This window comes from Mastomys coucha, unplaced genomic scaffold, assembly GCF_008632895.1.
Source record: "Mastomys coucha isolate ucsf_1 unplaced genomic scaffold, UCSF_Mcou_1 pScaffold7, whole genome shotgun sequence".
Classification (NCBI taxonomy): domain Eukaryota; kingdom Metazoa; phylum Chordata; class Mammalia; order Rodentia; family Muridae; genus Mastomys; species Mastomys coucha.
The window spans coordinates 57,024,134-57,044,493 of NW_022196913.1; the positions used below are offsets into that span (position 1 = coordinate 57,024,134).

The 20,360-nt window shown below is 45.3% G+C and overlaps 1 protein-coding gene and 1 long non-coding RNA gene across 3 annotated transcripts in view; one reads left to right on the top strand and one right to left on the bottom strand.

Annotated features, from left to right (window-relative positions):
- The first annotated feature begins 6,344 nt into the window (after window positions 1-6,344).
- Window positions 6,345-20,360, top strand: part of Syk (spleen associated tyrosine kinase) — a 72,682-nt gene continuing 58,666 nt past the window's right edge. The window contains exon 1 of one of the 2 annotated variants that reach the window (XM_031357928.1): window positions 6,345-6,466. The gene's annotated coding sequence lies outside the window, so the exon portion shown is untranslated. Of the gene's footprint in view, window positions 6,467-6,736; window positions 6,845-20,360 lie in introns of those variants that run through there. The other variant, XM_031357926.1, reaches the window with a different exon arrangement.
- On the bottom strand, window positions 8,243-16,941 carry LOC116081407. The gene is made up of 3 exons (XR_004114876.1): window positions 16,885-16,941; window positions 8,916-8,991; window positions 8,243-8,753 (listed from the first exon to the last, which is right to left on the bottom strand). It is a non-coding gene; the product is annotated as an uncharacterized LOC116081407 (long non-coding RNA).

A 20,360-nucleotide genomic window follows, 5' to 3' on the forward strand; every position in this document is an offset into this window, starting at 1 on the left:
TAGTTGAGGGGTTGTAGCTTGTTGATCTAACCTTCATACAAGAAGCACCATGGGGGTCAGGTCACAGCAGCATGATGGCTTTATCTCTCTGCTCAGAGGAGTTGACTCTGACGTTCAAGTTGACTGCCTAGCAAAAAGGCCTAAACTGCTTGTTTTCCTTTAGTAAGGGGGATAGTTCCAGAAAGCAGCTCATTTGTGATAGTCATTTCCATAAAGTCAGCTCACCTTAGATGTTTATTCTGTTAATAAACTGTCATCTTTTTATGGATATAAAGTTATCTAGTGAGGGTACTCTAGTTCAAATGAGCTCATCACGTGTGCGGATGGGAAGAGGGCTCTGCGGTCACTGCCTCGGTTACTTCTCCCACGGCTGTGAATACAAGCCTGCCAAGAGCAGTGCAGGGGAGGAGGGGCCTCTTCTGGCCTGCAGCTTGAGAAGTGTGACAGTGGAAATGGCCTGTGGCTGTGCTGACAGGCCTGTGGAGTGGCTCGCTCAGATCTCCATGGACCAGAAGCAGAGAGGACAAAAAGCTGTCCCATCTCTAAATCCTCAAGTCACACACAGACACACACACCCACACGTATATTCACACATACATGCATATTCACATGCATGATCACACTCACACACATGCATATTCACACACACACCCATGCACATTCACACAAAAATATGTACATCGACACACATGGATACACATTCACACATACTCTCACACATTGCATATGCACACTCACACACATGCACATTCACATACACTCATGCCCATGTACATTCACGCACACATGTACACTCATACATGCATACACAGTCACACACATGCACACATATACACTGTATATGCACACTCACAGACATGCACATTCACACAAATTCACAGATATTTACACATACAAACACATTCACATACTCTCACGCACACAGTCACACATACATGCACACACACACACATAAACACACACACACAGGCACTCAGGCACACAGGACCCACTTCATCCAATGAGGTCCTACTTCCTAACTCCCTAAACAGGACCCCAGGCTGGAGACCAAGTATTCAAACACAAGCCTATGAGCTAGACAAACTACAACAGTCACCTCAGGGAAATGTCCTGAATTTGTTTTCTTCTTATTTTCTCTGTATTTGCGTTTACTTCCGGCATTTTAACAAAATCAAAGATAGCTTTTTTGAGCAGTTCTGGGCTCACTACAAAACTCATACAAATAAAATCTGCCCCAAAGTGACCTCAACATTTTGCTCTCACCAGCAGTGACAGAGCTCCGGCTTTTCTACATCCTGCCAGCATTTGATGGTGTCAGCATCTGTATTTTGACCCGTCCCATAGCTCTATGGTAGAAGCTCATTATTGTCTTACTCGGGAGCATCTTCTCATTCTCCTCTTCTCCATTTCTACTTCTTCCCTCGCGAGATGGCTGGTGTTCCCCGCCCTTTGAAATTGTCTGTCTTCAGCTCTCCATTTCTAATTCTTCGTGAGATGGCTGGTGTTCCCCGCCCTTTGAAATTGTCTGTCTTCAGCTCTCCATTTCTACTTCTTCGTGAGATGGCTGGTGTTCCCCGCCCTTTGAAATCGGCCGTCTGTCTTCAGCTCTCCAGACACTTTGCACAGTGATGCTGTCACTGCTGTCTTCTTCCTGGTTTGTTTGTCTTCTCCTTCTCTTGACACTGTCTTTCCACAAGTACCCATTTTAAAAACCACATATTTTCATAAAAGAAAAAAAGAAAGAACAAAAGAAAGAATGAAAGAGAGAACTGATTGATACATGGACCAAGACTAGAAATAGAGCCAGTGTGTTATGATAACTAGAGGCATCTGCTTTATGAATGAGGAAACTGGTAGATCATAACTCGGGGTGAGAGGCCTGAGTATTACAACTGAGTATTGGGCTTGTATTGAGTATTGACTCAGTGGGTGAAGGCGCTCGGCACTTGCCTCAATGGCTGATGTTCTGAGTTCCATACCCTCAAGTTGTAAAGGTGGAAGGAGAGAACTGACTCCACCTAATATACACTGTATGCACATGCCTGTGGACACATTATACACATATCATTGGGGAGGGGGAGGGAGCAACAGAGGGAGGGAAGAATGGGGCAAGGGGGAAGGAGGGAGGGAAGGAGGGAGGGAAAGAGGGAGGGAAGGAGGGAGGAAGAGAAGGAAAGTGGGAGACTAAAAAGAAATTGGTTCATTATATCTTTATTTCGAAGACAACTGTTAACTTTATGTGTCATATCATATACCAAGTTAAATTAAAATAGATCTTGGGGAAGAAAAGGTCTGAAGAAATAGTTCTACTAAAAAAGAACTGGGGCTGGTGAGATGGCTCAGCAGGTAAGAGCACTGAGTGCTCTTCCGAAGGTCCTGAGTTCAAATCCCAGCAACCACATGGTGGCTCACAACCACCTGTAATGAGGTCTGATGCCCTCTTCTGGTGTATCTGAAGTCAGCTACAGTGTACTTATGTATAATAATAATAAATCTTTTTTAAAAAAAGAACTATAGAAGAAAATGTAAGGCTAAAGTGAACAAGGCATTTTGTTTCCTTTTATTGGAAGGTTTAAATTATTTTAGATTATTTTTAAAAATGTATATGAGTATTTTCCTGATGCAGTAGTACCCAAGGGGTTCTGGAATTGGATTTAAAAGCAGTTGTGAGCCACCATGTGAATGCTGGGAGTCTGAACTCTGGCCCTCTGCCATGCGCAGCAAACATTCTTAACTGTTGAACTATTTCTCCAGCATTTAAAAGGTTAAATTTTGTCTGTGAAGCTTTACTTAAAAAAAGTTCAGGTTTATTGAAGTTTAACTGACAAATAAAAATTATATACTTTTAAATGTGTAATGTGGTGCTCCTGAGATAATTGCTGTAACTAAGCTAATTAGCATCTGTCACCACAGTTGGAAAGAGGGAAACAAGAATATAAAAGATCACACAGAAAACACACAAAACAAACAAACAAAAAAACCAACAAAACAAAACAAAATAAAAAACCCAAAACAAAACAAAAACCAAAAGCACAGACCAAAATAAACAAATTAATAAATATAATACTCTCAGAGAAACTGTAGCATAAATTAAGAGAAATTGTACTCCAATTCAGATCACTTGCCTACTTAAAACACATGAGCTGAACATGTATCATAAAAACCATTCAAGGACTAATTACAATCTAGGTTTCCATCGGAGACAAAGGCGCTTTCTTACTGAATGAAATGTCTTCCTTCTGGTGCTACCCAATTCCTACAAATAATTTTTCAGGGATGATGAATGGCTCACAGTCAAATGTCACTGAGTGCGCAAGGAAGTGAGGCATCATGGGCAAGGAAGAGCAGAAAACTCAGACAAAATAACCCAATATGGAAAGACTTCGTGAGTCAGAATTAGCATGAAGACAACTATACTTCATCTGCTATTTTAAAAGTTTTATTAAGATCCTGTAGATAAGAAACCGATTTTCAAAACAGTGACTGTGTTGGGCAGTCCCAGGCACAGAGACTTTTTTAGGAGGGCTTTCGGGGCTAGCATATTGTCACCGCAAGGGTCCAGGTGTGTGAAGCGGGAAGCCTATAGGGCAGCCTTCAGAAAAGCATGATGTGAAGAGGAGAAATGCTGGGAGATACCGTGACTGGCAAGAAGATTTTGTTTTTCTGGGTATTTGTGTGGTTAAACTTCAGTGCAGTTGACACTGAAGATGACTCAGAGGTAGGAAGGACCATCATGTCACCTTAGGTCCACTCAGTGAAACTCCAGAGATTGGATAAGGCTGGCTTTATTGTGCACACAGATCCAAAGCCCATGAATACCTTCTTACTGCTGTTTAGCAATTTCCTCTGAGTTGGAGTCTTGGAGGGAAGCTAATCAAGATTCACTAAGACTCAGGAAGTAAATTCAGAAGTCCCAGGAAGTCCCTGAAACTGACCAGGTATACCAGTTCCCTCCCACCGCCCCCAGGGTTATATAAGCAACAAAGACTGCTGAGAGGCATTTGCAAACCAGACAAGCTTTCTAGACAAGAGGCTCTTGAACATGGTGAGCGACCTGCCAGTCATAAAGTTAGCTGCATGGTGCTAGCTTTCTGGCATGTGCTCTCTTAGCTGCCTTAAAGTCGTTCATGTTCTTGTCAGTAACCCTAACCCATACTGCAGAGACAGGAGAAGCCATAGGCCTCTTACCCAACTAATGTAGTCAAATAGGTAATCTACAGGTTCAGTGAAAGACCCTGTCTTAAAATCTCAGGTGGAGATGGATTGAGAAAGAATTCAGGTGTTGACCTCTGGCTTCCACATTCATTTGTGTGCACACATGGACAGATATCCACACAAGTGTGCATACTGTACACACTCACATATAGGAACACCTACCTACACATACACTAAGCAGTTAAAAATAAGTTAAAATTAAACTAAAACACAAAACAAAGGGCACAAAGATTTTACAGAAACAATGAATTTGTTTGGTAGTCTCAGAGTGCTGGTTTGGGAATATGCACACCAGAGCACACTAGGAGAGAAGTCATAAAGGATGAGAAAAAGGGGAGCTTTTAATGGCACAATGCATGTGCCAGGCCCCAGTGCTGTGTAAAGCCAATAATCCTTGTTTGCAAAGATCACTAACAAGAGCAGTGCCCATGCAAAGTGGCATGGGTATTAGTTTGACCCACATCCTTGCAGAAAGGTTTTCTGGGTAAGGCTGTGGTGGCCTTTGGCTGTGGTGGCCATACGGCTGTGGTTTTTGCAAAGTGTTTGGTGATGGTTATTATTTCCATGAATCTTAAGTACCATCCTTCACCATCTTCCCATTATACTTCTTACTTATGGCCGCCAGTCCCTTCACCCCAGTTTTCACACAGGTACTAGGGATCAAGTTCATGTCCTTCTTACCGCACGGTAAGCACTTTATCTCCTAAGCCATCTCTCCATCTCTGTTTCTGTGTTTTGACAGCATCTAGAATCTCAATTTTATTAATTAATTAATTTATTATTTATTCATTCTTTTATCTATTTACTGTATCTAAATACTCTTATTATTGGTTAGAGTTTGACAAAAGTGCCCATTTCAAACCTTACAGTGTTAACAGATGAACAGAAAACAAAACCAAAGAACGTGTCAAAAACTGCAGGACAGGAGTCAAGATTGTGGGTAACAAGTAACACCCTCAAAAACAGCTTTGGTCAGGCAAAAGCCCCTGGAGGCATCTTTCAGTTCATTTAGGTTCTCTGGCCATGGTGTTGGCACAAGTATGGCCTACTAACATTAAACACACCGTGTAGTGTTAGCATTCTGTATAAACTCCACCCCCACAGATACCTGGCAGCAGTCAGGTATGCTCCTCCCCATGGTTACCTGGCAACGGCCAGGTAGGCCTGGCCCTATAAAAGGGGCTGCTTGCCCCCTCCTCTCTCTCCTGCTTCTCCACCTTGCCTAGTATCTCCTTGCTTCCCCTCTCTCCCCATTCCCTTCCCCCCTCTTTCCACGTGGTCATGGCCGGCCCCTACTTCTCTACTCTCTCCTTCTCTCTGCCTTTCTCTGCCTCGCTACCCTCTTAACTCCCCTCCCCATGCCCTAAATAAATTATTCTATACTATACCGGCATGTGTCTGGTCCCTCAGGGGTAAGGGATGCCTCGGCATGGGCCTGCCAAGGCACCCCCTTCCCCCACATCTCGCCAGAACATATTCTTACAGCTCTTTCTCTTTTTATGACCACAACAGTAAGCAGTCTCAGCCATAGCTTTGTTGGGCTGTGGTGGATAAGGGGCCTGGTGACTAGCTGGAGCTTCGGGGATGAGTCCTCCTTTCTGCATAGAGGGGCCTTGGTCCCCGGGACTTCCAAATCTGGATAAGGGTGTGCATTCCTTTGAATCTGTCTCCCTAAGGGACCGAGCGAGGGCCAGTTGTCTAGAGTGCTGCCTGGCTCCAGCTCAGTTTGTGGCGTTACCCCTTTTTAGGTTCAGCAGTGCTGACAAGCTAGGTTAGTGACTCTCTGCCCTGCTCAGCTCAGGTTCACCGTGCTGATCGGCTGAGGCTTGGCTTGGGATCTAGGGCTACTCGACTACCTTAAACGTGCCTTGGCTCGATTTGGACGTGCTTGTCCTGTCTAAGTTCAGGATCCTAATTGTCTCAGGCTCGGTTCAGCGTGCTGTCCCGAGTTTGGAGTGGCGGGAGTGTTACTATACTGGATCTCCGGGTACTGCCCGGCCCGGCTCCGTTCTAGGCGCTGCCTAACCTTGCTGGGTTCTGGGCGGGGTGCTGTGTGCCTCAGGTTCGGGGCAGCGGAGGAAGCGAGGGCGCTGTCCTGGCGCATTGAGGAAGTTCCCCGGAGGAGGAAGCGGCCAGCCAGGCGGCGGGGAGAACCGGAGGACCCGTGTGTGCCAGGCTGGAGGGAGAAGGCGGCGGCGGAGAAACGGGAGGACGGAGGAGAGGCGGTTAGAGGACGCGACCACCTGCCCAGGTAGGAGCCACTCCGCCTCGTCGCACCTTAGCACAGGGCCTCGACCACCCCCCAGGCGACAGACCTTGGCTAATCTGGGCTGGACCCCGGTTTCGCTCCAGTGGCTGCGGCTGAGCGCGGACCCGCCGGGCTCCGGTGCGCGGGACCAGGACTCCCGCCTGCAAACGCGCGCGCCCGGGGCGCAGGGAGCGCGGTCGTCAGCGGGGCCAAGCCAGGAGCTCCGCCTCTCCGCGGCTGGAGGATCGGCGAACCTGGGACGCGAGGCACTTCCATGGTGCGCGCCCCCGAAGCGAAGCGGCGTCCCCAAGCATTTGAGATCTGAGACTGCCGTTGTGCGCGCCCGCGAGTCGGGGCAGAGTCCCAGCACCTCTGAATGCGGTAGGTGAGGGAAAGAGCAGTTCCCCAAACTCTGAACCCTGCCAAAGCCAGCAAGTTCACTCCTCCTGGCGGACTTCCTTTGTGAAGTCACCTCTCCAAGTCCTTGGAGACTGTTTAAGGCACTACAATGTACATTTGGATATATATCATTACGGCTCCCAAAACTTAACCCCACCTAAAAGCCATTGAAAGGAGACTCATTCTTTTGAAAGTCCGTAGAAAGAATCGGAGGAGTTAACTTCCCGGGTTTTTTTGTTTGTTTGTTTGTTTTGTTTGCTTGCTTGTTTTGTTTTGTTTTTTTAATTTTTACCTGGCTGACCAAAGATTGTGTTTAAAGTTAAGTAAAATTCTCGACTGGGGGTATTTTTCTTTTCCTTAGCATCTTCTCTTTGTTAAATTCTTGACACATTTCAGCGTGCGGCATTCAAAAGAGATGGACGGGTGGACTCCTCTGAATTATAATGTTTAAAAAATACCGCGCGTGTGATGCCAGGGCATTCCTGGAGTACGGGGATCAGGCCTTTGCTTTAGTCATGGCAAACCCACAGCCTCTACAGGGTAGCTTTAAAATCGAGTATCATTAAACGTAGTCATTTGTCTTTCCTCTTTCCCTGACATGACAGTTCAAATACTGTATAAATATATTTATATTTGAGTAAAAAGGTTTAAATACTTACAAGATAGCAGGTGCTTTAAGTGATAACTTTTGCCACTTGAAATTATTTCACCAAATCATTTTTCTACCCAAATCAATAATTTTAATAGAGTTAAGAAAAATTTGCAGCAAAACAGAGATTGATGGGTATTCTGTATTTAAGATGCTTAGATATGCCAGATTTAATAAAAGTCTTAAAAATGGAAAAAAATTTAAAATATCTGAAGTTAGGGTGAAAGTGGGGGATATATTTTGGGACTATGTCTTACCCCTGAGATGTGAAATTGATTTTTAAAAAATACATTTTATTGCTAGGCTTGTATGAATGGTTCTTTTTTCCCCTTAAAGGCTATATTTAATATTCTATATGTAGGTATTATCTCTCCATTTTGGGTTTTGATTGTTAAGCAAAGGCCTCTTGGTAGAACTTACCCAGCAAACTGTCCCTCATCATTCAATATGTATTTGGGACTTAGGAGTTTTCAAGTTTTAAGGTTTACTTTTATAATTTAGAAGGTCATTTGTATAAAGGAACACCATTGCTTGCCACCCCTCTGGCATTGTTGGGCAGCATTTTGTTATTCCGGGCACCATTATTTCTTCATGTGTGTAGTATCTATATTCCGAGGGGAATAGATACCAACTATAAATAGCTTGTGTCCGTTTAGAGCAGGTGTTGTCGCTCAATGAGGTTCCTTAAAACTTAGCGAGAAAAAAGAAAAACAAGCCTTGTTTTTCAACGCTGGAGTTCAAGAATTAGGTCTGTATTGGACTTAAACTATGTTGTACTTTTGAAAGTCAAGTGCAGTTACTGCCGGACACTTACTGGTTCCAGTACCAAGTGGACAGTTCCTCATTGCCGGTGAATAGTGAGGATTTACCGAATGTCCAAGCATCTTAGGTAAATCCCAAGTCGTCCAAGCAAGAGTAAGGGGTTTCGTCCTTTAGAGATAAAGTTTCAAAGAGACATGTTCCCCATCATTCCTGTGACTTCAGAAGACTCTTCAGGAAGGGGCGTGGCCATCCCTCACAGCTGCAGTCCTTGGAAGACAAGCTTCCGGTTCTCTCTGCAGCTGGGCCATTGTTGACTTTTTTCTTTGCCTTCTGCCCTAGATTGGCGGGGTCTCCTTTCAGATGCAAGCCAGTGTCCAGCGGTCCAGCTTTCACCATATGGACCTGTTTCCAACTACTGCAGCTCCCCTGCCTACTCTCCTTTAGACATTTTCTCTCTTTCTGGATTAGTATTGTTGACAACTGGGTGGGTGAAAAAAATAGAAATATAAGCTTTAATGTATATATGTGTGTGTGTATATATATATATATATATATATATATATTCATTTTTTTATAGGTTGATTTTTTTTCTTTTTATGTCACAAGGCAGAGTCCTAACAATGATGTATATGAATTCCTTACCTTGGTTGGATTTTATCATCATAATCTTCAACCTTGTATTTGAACACTAGGCAAAAAAGGTTCTCCTGTGGAAATACTGTACAAGATTAAAATACTAATGAGGCTGGTTGGATTTTATGTACATTTGTGCATTTTCATATATTTTTGAGGGACATTTGTATTTGGTTATAACTGACAAAAATGTTAGCCTAGATCCATCTGAGGGTTTTTTTGTTTGTTTGTTTTGTTTTGTTTCCTTTTAAGAATCAATTATGGGAACAGGAAAGCTGGCTCAGCAGTTAAGACCACTTACTGCTTTTGCAGAGGATCAAGGGTTTATTTCCCAGCACCTACACAGAGGCTCACAGCCTTATGTAACTCCAGCACATGGGGCTCCAACTCCCTCTACTAGCTTTACAGGCATACATGATTGTGCACAAATGTGTACACACACACATACACACAGAGACGATGCATGATTGTGCACAAATACACACACACACACCTGTACATAAAAAATAAATAAGCTTTTAAAAGAATTGATTATATAGTCAGGTGTGGTGACATATCTGTAGTCATAACACTCAGGTGTCAAAGGCAGAAGGATCAAGGTCATCCTTGACTATACACTACTGAGACCAACCTAGACTAAATGAAACCTATTTTTTTAAAAAAAGAAATAGGGTATAATGGGAGAAGTAGCTCGCAATATAACTCAGTCAATAGAGTACTTGCTGAGCATGCATGAAGTCCCCAACACCAAATAAATTGGATGTGACAGCACACACCCATAATTCTAGCACCTGCGAAGTGGAGACAAGAGGGTCAAAAGTCCAAGGACACCCTTGGGCATTTATCCAGTTTGAGTCCAGCCTGAACTACATGACAACCTGTCTCAAAAACAAAATAAACAAAACAAAACTAAACCTATGCAATGTTTGCTTGTATCTCTTACAACTCACAGACTGAATTTAAATATTAAATATAGCCAAACATGGTTAAAACCAAAGGCATGCAAAGAAAGCATGTTTCATTTATGTTATGCTCAGTTTAGTAGTGCCCGTGTGACCCTATCTGCCTTCTCTTTCTTGGAGACTTGTCGGGGAGGAGGAAGTGGGCATGTTTCCAGTGTTGTGGTAGCTACTTGGGGTGGAGAGTGGTTGTGTTGAGGAAACAGCAAAGGAACTCCTTTCTCCCGGATACACAGTCCTGATCCTGGAAGCTGTGTATTACCCTGTATCCTAGGATAAGTCTTCAGGTTTGGGGGGCGGGGGAAGCATGTGGGGGAGTGTAGGTCAGCTAGGAAAGGTAGAACAGACATCCGTGTGGCAGACCCGGGTGCTGTGAATAGGGAGGGAAGGGCTCAGACAGTTAGGGAAATCCATAATTCCAATATTGATGAATTTGTGTGGCGTCAGCATGTCTATAAAAAGTATTGAAATTCACACAGCGGAAGTTAGTCCTGCCTCTTTCTCTACCTTTGACCTCATCTTTGTTCTAGGGAGATCAGCCTCATATATCATTCACGTGAAGGTTCCTGTGGTGTGGTCGTGGAGATGTCTCCGTGACCTGGGTTAATTTTGTCTTTTTACTTTGTTTTAATTTAACTGAGAATCCCCCACCCCCTTCCAGTCTTTGCATCCACTTTCTGTCCCATTGTCCAGCCTGCCAGAAGCAAGCTTTTCATTCTGGAAGCTATCCATTTCCTCATGCAAGGCATACTGGCTAATTTATTTCACATATCAACTTCAGACAGTGTAGCTGAGAATGAGGGGCAGGTGGAAGCCAGACTGCCATATTGTCCAATGATAATGATTCTGTGATGTGGTTTCAGCAAGTGTTTACTGCTGGAGCTTACTATCAGTCATGACTTGCTGAGTCCGCACTTTGAGTCCACCATCCTCCCCAGCTGTGCTCCATGCCCAGTACTCCTGTGTAACCTTCAGGGCTGGCAGCCTCATCAGCTATGAGCAGTACTCGGTACTTGGGTACTCTATGGTTTGAATAGTTTGCCTATGGCCCTGAAGCTCGGCGTGCTTGCATTAAAGTCTTAGAGTAGGGCTGGCCAGATGGCTCAGCGGGTAAGAGCACTGACTGCTCTTCCAAAGGTCCTGAGTTCAAATCCCAGCAACCACATGGTGGCTCATAACCACCTGTAATGAAATCTGACGCCCTCTTCTAGTGTGTCAGAAGACAGCTACAGTGTACTTATGTGTAAAGTCTTAGAGTAGGGGTTTGGGTGTTGAATAGCGTTGTACCTTTAAGAAGTGGGTCCTAACCAGGGGGTTGGTTGGACTGTGGGGCATTGTCCTTAGGAGAGACTAACATTGTTCTTCGGGGACCCTGAGTGAAGCAGCAAGCCTGGCTTCTGATTGTCTTTGGCTCCTGTCTCTATACTTGATGTCATCTCACTCATGGCCCCTGCCAAGGTTCCTACGCCATGTCATTCCCTGGCTCACAGAGCGATACCAGCTGCTAAACAGATGGGACCACCCTGTCTTGGACTTCCAAAACTGTGAGCTCAATACACTTCTATAAAGTACCTAGCTTCAGGTATTTTGTTATAGCAACAAAAAGTAGACCGGCCCATTGTGCTGTGCCCTGCTACCGCCTGCCTCGTTTCTCCTTTGCCTCTCTCTGCTGTTCCTAGGGAAAACTTTGTTATTGCCGTATTTTTGGATGGCACAGAACCTAATATAATTTTCTTCTCAACTTTATGACATAAAACTGAAACTTCTCTTGACACAAATTTCCACACAGTCAAAAATATACCATGCTACCTCGCAGTTCCTTCTCCTCCTCCTCCTCCTCCTCCTCCTCCTCCTCCTCCTGCTTCTTCTTCTTCTTCTTCTTCTTCTTCTTCTTCTTCTTCTTCTTCTTCTTCTTCTTCTTCTTCTTCTTCTTCTTCTTCTTCTTCTTCTCCTCCCCCTCCCCTCCTCCTCCTCCTTCTTCCCCCTCCCCTCCTCCCCCTCTTCGCCCTCCTCTTCCTCCTCCCCCTCCTCTCCTTCCTCCCCTTCCTCCTCCTCTTTTTCTTCCTGGAGATGCCTTCTGCCTTGCTCCAGTCTTAGAGGCTCTTCAGTCTGGCTGCACATACGTTAAGAACTGCAGAAAGAAATCCCTTGAGGAGTTTGTTGACTAAATCTCTGTCTTGGCGCTCACTGTTTTCTGCTTTGCTTTCTGACAGGCCAGCGAGTAGATAGCATGGTGTCACCACAACCTGCTGTCATAAATACTGAGCACATTTCCCAGGAACTTTTTATTTCTGTGGTTACTTCTTAGTTGCAATAGAATTTCTGTAGTTTCTTCTATTTGAATATATTTTGAATCATGCTTTGTAGGATTTTTTTTTTTTTTGCCTCCAATGTAGCAGTTAGGCGTCTACATTCTAAATAAATGTATTCACCCATTGCTGATGCTCTATTATCTGAGAGAAGGGAATGGTAGGCTCTCTGGGAAGCCCAGGCCTGGCCTCCCCTCAGTCCTTTTAATGCTGAGGTGAATATCCTGGGCTGTAAACACAAACTCTGCAAAACTGTTTTTGAATCAATGTGGGAAACAGGAGGAGAGTAAGGTGTGGCAAGCAGAACTCATCTGAGGGATGTGAAGACAGCCATTGTCATTCCTCTTACTTCTGTAAGTTTGTAGATCTTACAAGGTCAGAAGCATGTCTTTTCCAAGTTAGGAGGAGGAGGATGATGATGGTGATGGTGATGATGATGATGGTGATGATGATGATGATGATAATGGTGGTGATGATGATGATGGTGATGATGATGGTGGTGGTGGTGATGATGATGATGGTGATGATGGGATGATGATGATGATGATGATGGTGATGATGGTGATGATGATGGTGGTGATGGTGGTGATGATGGTGATGGTGATGATGGTGATGGTGATGATGATGATGGTGATGATGATGATGATGGTGATGGTGATGATGATGATGATGGTGATGGTGATGATGATGATGATGGTGATGGGATGATGATGATGATGATGGTGATGATGATGATGGTGATGGTGATGGTGATGATTATGATGATGGGATGATGGTGATGATGATGATGATGGTGATGATGATGGTGGTGATGGTGATGATGATGGTGATGATGATGATGGTGATGGTGATGGGATGATGATGATGATGATGGTGATGATGGTGATGGTGGTGGTGATGATGGTGATGATGGTGATGATGATGGTGGTGATGATGATGATGGTGATGATGATGATGATGGTGATGATGATGATGATGGTGATGATGATGGTGATGATGGTGGTGATGATGGTGATGATGATGATAGTAAGTACACAGTTTCAGTGGAAGGATGAGAACAGGAAGGAAACTAATTTTGAAACATGACATTTGTCACAACAGTTGGGCAAATTCTGTCCCTGAGCAAGGACCAAAGCCTCCAGAGGTTGAGGATTGCTCAAGGCCAAGTAGACTCAAAAGTTTATTATTGTTGTTTTGTTTTTTGTTTTTGTTTTTGTTTTGGCTTGTTTGTTTGTTTGTTTTAATGGACCTGGGTTCCTGATGCACAGGTCCAGCTTGAGCTTCACCGAAGTCAGAGATGTGGCCTCCTGCCTGGTTCTATCTGGAGCAACAGGAAAGGAACCGTTTTAGAACAGTTCGTAGGATGACTAGCCCAGACATCCTTGAAAGCTGAGGAGTTTCCACTGCACTGGAATTTGTGAGAGTGCTGGGTATAATGGCTGTTTTGTGTGTTGTTAGTTTGTGTATATGTGTGTGTGTGTCTGTGTTTGTGTGTATGTATAAGACAGAGAGAGAGAGAGAGAGAGAGAGAGAGAGAGAGAGAGAGAGCGCAGTGGAGAGATCATGCAACCATGTCCTTCCATACACAGGTGCTGACATTCATAAAAATCAGCTAGTCTTGGAATTTTCAGGGTGCATGAGTGTTTGAGAATGTGAGCCTATTTATTATCAGCCAGCTGACACACTAGCAAGAGATGAATGCACATAAAATCACTCTCAGGGAGGGAAAGCGTGCGCCCACAAGCACCACTTCTCCGTAGGTCCCTCGGCACTGTTTCCGTCTTCCTGATGATTTTTTCACATGTCTCTTAGTCCGCCCCGGTACTGTGGGATCACAGCATTGGCCCCATGCCTGTTGCTCTGAACTTTTCTCTCTCTCTCTTGAGGACACAAGCTGCCTTGCTTTTGGTTGACAGCTCCAGCTACGATTTCTGGGTGACTGTGGCATGACATCTGGACCTTTCAGGCTGCAGCTGAGAGGCACCCGAAGGCCGCTCTCGTGTAGACCATGTGCGGGCAGTATGTGCAGTCACTTGCTCATCTCCAAATGTGTCTATTGCACTGCTGTACTTGCAACAAAAAGCAGGACTTGTTACATACACCTTCTGATGCAGACTCTAAGACTGCGGCTTCGATCAGCACCTGGCTGATTCGGAAATGGTGCTTTCCCAGAATCCTCAGAGCAGCAGAGTTGAGAGGCGCCCAGGATCCTGACTCTACCATTTCCTCCAATTTCTGAGGTTCTTGTTATCTCATCTGCAAAATGAAGCTGAAGGTCCCTTTTTTTGAGCCCATGTCCAGTCTTTCAGGTGTACTGTGTGTGTGCATGCGTGAGTGTGTGTGTGCATGCTTGTGTGTGTGTGTGTGTGTGTATGTACATGCATGATTCAGGTATTGGTGAGTCTGTATAGAAACCAGGGATCAACCCTCACTGTCGGTCATTCCTCAAATGTCATCTGCCTTGGGTTTATTGTTGTTGTTGTTAACATTTCATTTTATATGCCTGTGTATCTGTGTATATGTATATGCCTCACAAGCATGGAGGTGCCCGTGGAAACCAGGAGAAGGGGTTGGATCCCCTGGAACTGGGATTTCAGATGCCCTGTGAACCACCTGATATGGGTGCTGGGAACTGAACCAGGAGCAAGGGCAGCAAGTGCTCTGAGCCACTGAGCCATCTCCTCATCTCGGTCCTGCTTAATCATCTGGAGCCAACAAGTAGGCTAGACTACCTGGCAAGTGAGACCCAGGAATTCTCCTGTCTCTCCCTCTTCCTCTCCCCAGAACTGAGGTTACAAGTGTGGACCTCCGGGCCCCAAAATCTCATATTAAGAACTGTTGCTTGGGTTATATTTGTACAGTATCATCCATGGCCTCTCTTCCCATTAGTCTCAGAGTGGGCATGCATGCTGCCCAGGTGGGCTCGGAGGCTTTTCTGTAGCCTCCCTGTCATGATGTCCAACACGGGGCATGTAGCCAGCCATGTTCTGTTCCAACTAACTTGAACAAACTTGATGGTTCAATTTGTAAGAGCCTTGCAGCTTGTGACTACACACACACACACACACACACACACACACACACACACCAGTGTAGATAACATTTCCAGAGTGAAAGGACTGCTGGATCCTGAGTTAGACCTAGCCCTGCCCCCACACCAGAGGGTTTGGAGGGAGTCTGAAGATCAGAGGAGTTTTGCCAGCATTGCCTGGCTCTGAACGCTGTCGCCCGCAGTGTTTTATGTCATGGGTCGTACCTGCCAGGTTTCCATTGTAGGAACAGTCTCCTCAGTGCCATGGGTTTTGTTTTTGTTTTTTTGTTTGTTTGTTTTGTTTTGTTTTTTCAATTGTCTTGACAAATACCATGGCCAAAAACAACTCAGAGGAGGAAAGGGTCTATTTCAGCTTACACCTACTCCCATCACTGAGAAAAGTTAAGGCAGGAATCCCAGAAACCATGGAGAAATGCTGCCCGCTGCTTTGGTCACAGGTTCACGCTGAGCTGGCTTTCTTATGTAGCCCAGGCCTGCCCGCCTCCTGTTGATCTCACCTACAGGAGGCAAGCGCCTTTACATGCTGAGCATGCCCTCTTCGCTGGCCCTCTTCTTTGGTGTTGGAAACAGGGTCTCATTCTGGATGTGCCAGAATTTACAGCAACCCTCCTTTCTCAGACTCTCAAGAGGTGAAATTACAGACTGGTGGAGCTGTGTGTGTGTGTGTGTGTGTGTGTGTGTGTGTGTGTGTGTGTGTGTAAAAAGACCATTCTCCAGGAGCATCCCTGCAGGCCAATCTGAACGAGGCAATTCCTCAGTTATTGAGTCTCTCCTGTCATGGGGCTCCAGTCTGTGTCAGGTTGACAAAGCTAAGTCACTCCTCTTAAAGAGATCTAATGTCCTGATCAGAGAGGGCATAGGGGCCTAACTCTCATTACCTTAGCACAGCAGCCTCCCATAAACACACACACACACACACACACACACACACACACACACACACACACACCAGTGTGGTCCACTCAGTGGCATGCTACTTACTAGTCATAATGAAAACTCAACTGGTCCTAGTGGTTGTCTTGCTGAAGTCTTACAGATGAGAACGCAGCCTCTGACAAACTGTAAATTCTCACCTCCTCACCTTAAACAGTGATGTTGGTTCTGTGCACATGGAACCCCCACGGCCACAGCTTCCTGAAGACTGACCCAGCCTCAGACACAAAGTATTCAAAGACACTTCTGCTTTTGTCCTGTGTGCACACTGCCCTTCATGCTCTGGTTTCCTGACAGTACAGTATATTTACACAGCATTCACTATGTGTTATGTATTATAGGCTATTGCAGGAAATATTAAAAAATGGACCACAGGCTTCCCTTGCTACTGCCACTGGCAACCTGTGGACCACATGGCTCCAGCCGGGTGATCTCAACTCTGTGGTCTCTCTGGTCCAGAGCTCCCAAGTTTCTTGGCGGATCGCTGCCACACCAGCCCCACCCAATGACCGTCCACCCCGAGTCAGCCACCACACCACCCATCAACCTGGTAGAAACAAAACTCTTAAAGATCATAATTAATCAATCAGATTTATATATCAATAAATTCTCAATTTACAAGATGCCAATACAATAATTTCAGAACCAATTGATAATGATAAAAGCTGCCCACCTAGATTGGACAAATTATCTCAATTATTCTAACCTTATGATATCATAACTACCTGTGGGTGTCTAAAACCATGCTGGTTCAGGTTCCTCGTCCTCCATCTTGGCCTTCTCTTCTCCCTGAGATGGGCTCTGTCCCTGTAATTTTAGCTCCACCTCCCTTTTCCCTGTCCAATCACAGGCCTCCTGTTGCCCTACTATTTCAGTGTGATTGGACAGGGAAAATCCTGTCACAATAGGCAATCTAGTGATGGAAAAAGCCTGTGTGAAGATGTGTGTGTTGGTTTGAGAACAGCCTCATATGTTTGAAGACTTGGTCGGTAGTGGGTGGAACTATTTGGGAAGGATTGGGTGCCACCTTGTTTCTCTCTTCCCCTCCCCTCCCCCCTCTCTGTGTCTGTGTGTCTGTATGCAACACAAATGTGTTCTTCTGCTTGTGGATCAAGATGTAAGCTCTCAGCTTCTCCTCCAGTGCCATGCCTGCCTAGTGCCCTCTTCCCCACCATACTGTCTCAGACTCTAACCCCTGGGACTGAGAGCCCCAATAACTGGTCACAGTTTCCTTTCTAAGTTTCCTTTCACAACACTAGGAAAGTGACTATGACAACAGGTATGTTCTGCACAATGCTAGGGGCTCTCACAGCTGTAGATCTGGGTTCTCCATGGGCATCAGTGAGCAGATCCGGGTGCTCGGTGAGCATCAGTGAGCATCAGTGATCCAGTCCTCTTCAGATACTGTGCACGGTTCAGTTCCAGAAAGGCTTTTTAAAATAGTATTTTTATTTATGCTTTGGCATTTTCATACATGTTTATAGAATATATTTTGATTATATTCACTCATTATTTCCTTCCACTTAACATTCACCCTACCAGCTTCATCTCCTCCTCCTCCTCCAACTCTTCCTCCTTCCACTTCTTCTCACCACCCTCCTCTCCTCCTTCTCCTCCTCTTCTTTTACTTGCCCACGGAAAGCTGTCAGGGTTGCCAGTTCACAAGATAGAGCAAGCGGAGCTGTGCACTAGAACCTGGGCAACCCATCAGCAGCCACAAGACTAGGCGACTGACTCCCTCACTCAGCAGCCGTCCACTTCCACTAACTTTTCCTCCAGTGAGGTGCTGGAGCACTGGCTGGCTTGGTCCTGTGCAGGCTCTGTGCATGTAAGGAGTGCTGCTGTTAGCTTGCAGGTGCAAAGTTCTTGTCTTTTAAGTTAAGATAGAAGATAGTGTTCAATTTTATTGACAAAGATGTTGGACTGGGTGTCAGATATACCTTATACCAGATAATTTACAATATATTTAATAGTTGTGTTCAATTTGTATTTTGAGAGAAAGTTGTTTTTTTGTTTGTTTGTTTGTTTGTTTTTTAATTGAATAGAAAGGGTGAAATGTTGCAGCATTTTCTCTGTCCAACCACATTAGGGCAGGGACAGGCCTGTGATTGGACAGGGATAGAGAGGTGGAGCTAGAGTTGGAGGAGGAGAAGGGTCAGGAGGAGGAGGAAAAAAGTTTTCTTCATGGAGTCAGACAATGAGGACGAGTCAGACGCTGTGTGTTTATAACCAGGCTAAGGTTTTTACAAGGTTAAATTAATTGGGTCAAAATATTGTCTTTATTATTTGGTTCTGAAATTATTGTATTGGCATCTTGTAAATTGTGATCTTATTATTTTCTAAACCCGATTGGATATTAAAGCCTTAAGAGTCATGCTTTACCTACCGGGTACTAGGTGCTAGCTAGAGGAATGATTGTGGCGGTGTGTAAAGCATTACACGTGAGCGAGATGTTACAGCTTGCCGGGAGAAAATAGCAAGAACCCGCCGGAACTTAGTGTTGAGGCCAGACAGTACTGGCACAAGAACGTGGGAGTTTGTGGGGTGGCTTCACTTTTATTCATTCCCGCAACAAGTTCTCCCGCGCGGTAGCCGTGGCACGTGGGGAAGGCGGCAGCTAAGAGCAACTCCTCCTCATTCTCTGGCTCTCCCATTCTTTCCAGCCCCTCCTCCATGATGTGCTTTGGTGGAACACACAGCCTTGAGCCTCGGGACAGGCACAATGATGATATTAAGGCCCCATTTACGGCTGAGTGCTCACAAGGAGTCTTTTGTTGTTGTTTGTTTAAGAGGGCTGTATGAGGATTGGAGAGATCATCAGTATTTGTTCATTTTTCTGTAGTTTTAAAAGAAAATAATCAAGGTCTGGGTTGGAGCTCAGTGTTCAAGCACATGCCTACCATGCATGAGGCTCTAGGGTTTTAAGACGTGGTATTACATGCATGTCCATATGTCCATGTGTGCGTGCATGCACACACACACACACACAGAGAGAGAGAGAGAGAGAGAGAGAGAGAGACAGAGACAGAGACAGAGACAGAGACAGAGACAGACATAGACACAGAGACAGACACAGACACAGAGACACAGAGACACAGAGAGAGACACACACAGAGAGGATACCAACATTGTTTTAGTACATATTTGCAGTCTGATGTTTGTCTTTCTTCAAAGGAAGACGCAAAGAAGGATCATGTCCCTTGCAGGGAAAGATGTAAAAGCCATGTTGTGCAAATGACCCCATTCTGCTCTTTTGGATGCAGGGAAGCAAGATTGGCTGCTGGGACAGAGCCCCATTTGCTACCAAATCTGAGAGTAACCAGAGGACATAGGCCAGAAAGAGGCCAGAACACCCTTAGATACTTTTGGTGGACAGGAGCGAGAACCTGGGGCTATCCCAGGGACTGGGGACCCCTCACACTGGGCCTTGTGAGTCTCCTCAGAACCCACTCCCCATCTCCTCAGCTCTCAACCACCTGGTTGCCTGGAGTGGTGAGAGGCTAACGTGCCTGCTTCTGGAATTCCTGTGCTGTGCAATTTGGGAGAAGATAAAACACCACAAGAGGTATTGCTCTGCAGGGCCCTGTGATTAGAAGGCTTCCTCCCTCCCGTGAATCAGCCTAGTGTCAGGAAGTGAGAAGCTGGGCTGCTCCAGTCACCACAGCCATGGCTGGGCTCTGCTGGCAGCTCTCAGCACCGTCATGACCCTCTTAGTAAAACCTGACGGGTCGTGGTGGGGGAATTTTAACTAAAAGGGAATATTAGTTATTTTTCTCAGTGCTGTGAGAAATGTGCCCCTACCCCCCACCCCAACAGAACTTAAGAAGGGAAGGGCTCATTTGGCTCACAATTTAAGGATCCGGTCCTTCATGGCAGGTGAGATGGGGCAGCGGAAGGTTGAGACAGCTGATCACATTACTTCTTAGGTCAGGAATTAGGGGAGAGACAAAAGCTGTACTTGGTCCAATTTCTCCTTTTTATTCAGTCTGGGACCCCAGCTGACAGAATGGTGTTGCCCATATAGGACAGGTCTTTTCACCTCAACCTAATCGAGAGAATCCCTCACAGACAGGCCCAGAGTTTTGTTTTGCATCGTGAATCCATTGTCAGTCATGATGAACCATTTTGAATGTTTCCTGAGTGCTGGCTGGCCTTCCATAGGACTTCAGGGGAAATTTGGATATATATATATATGTATATA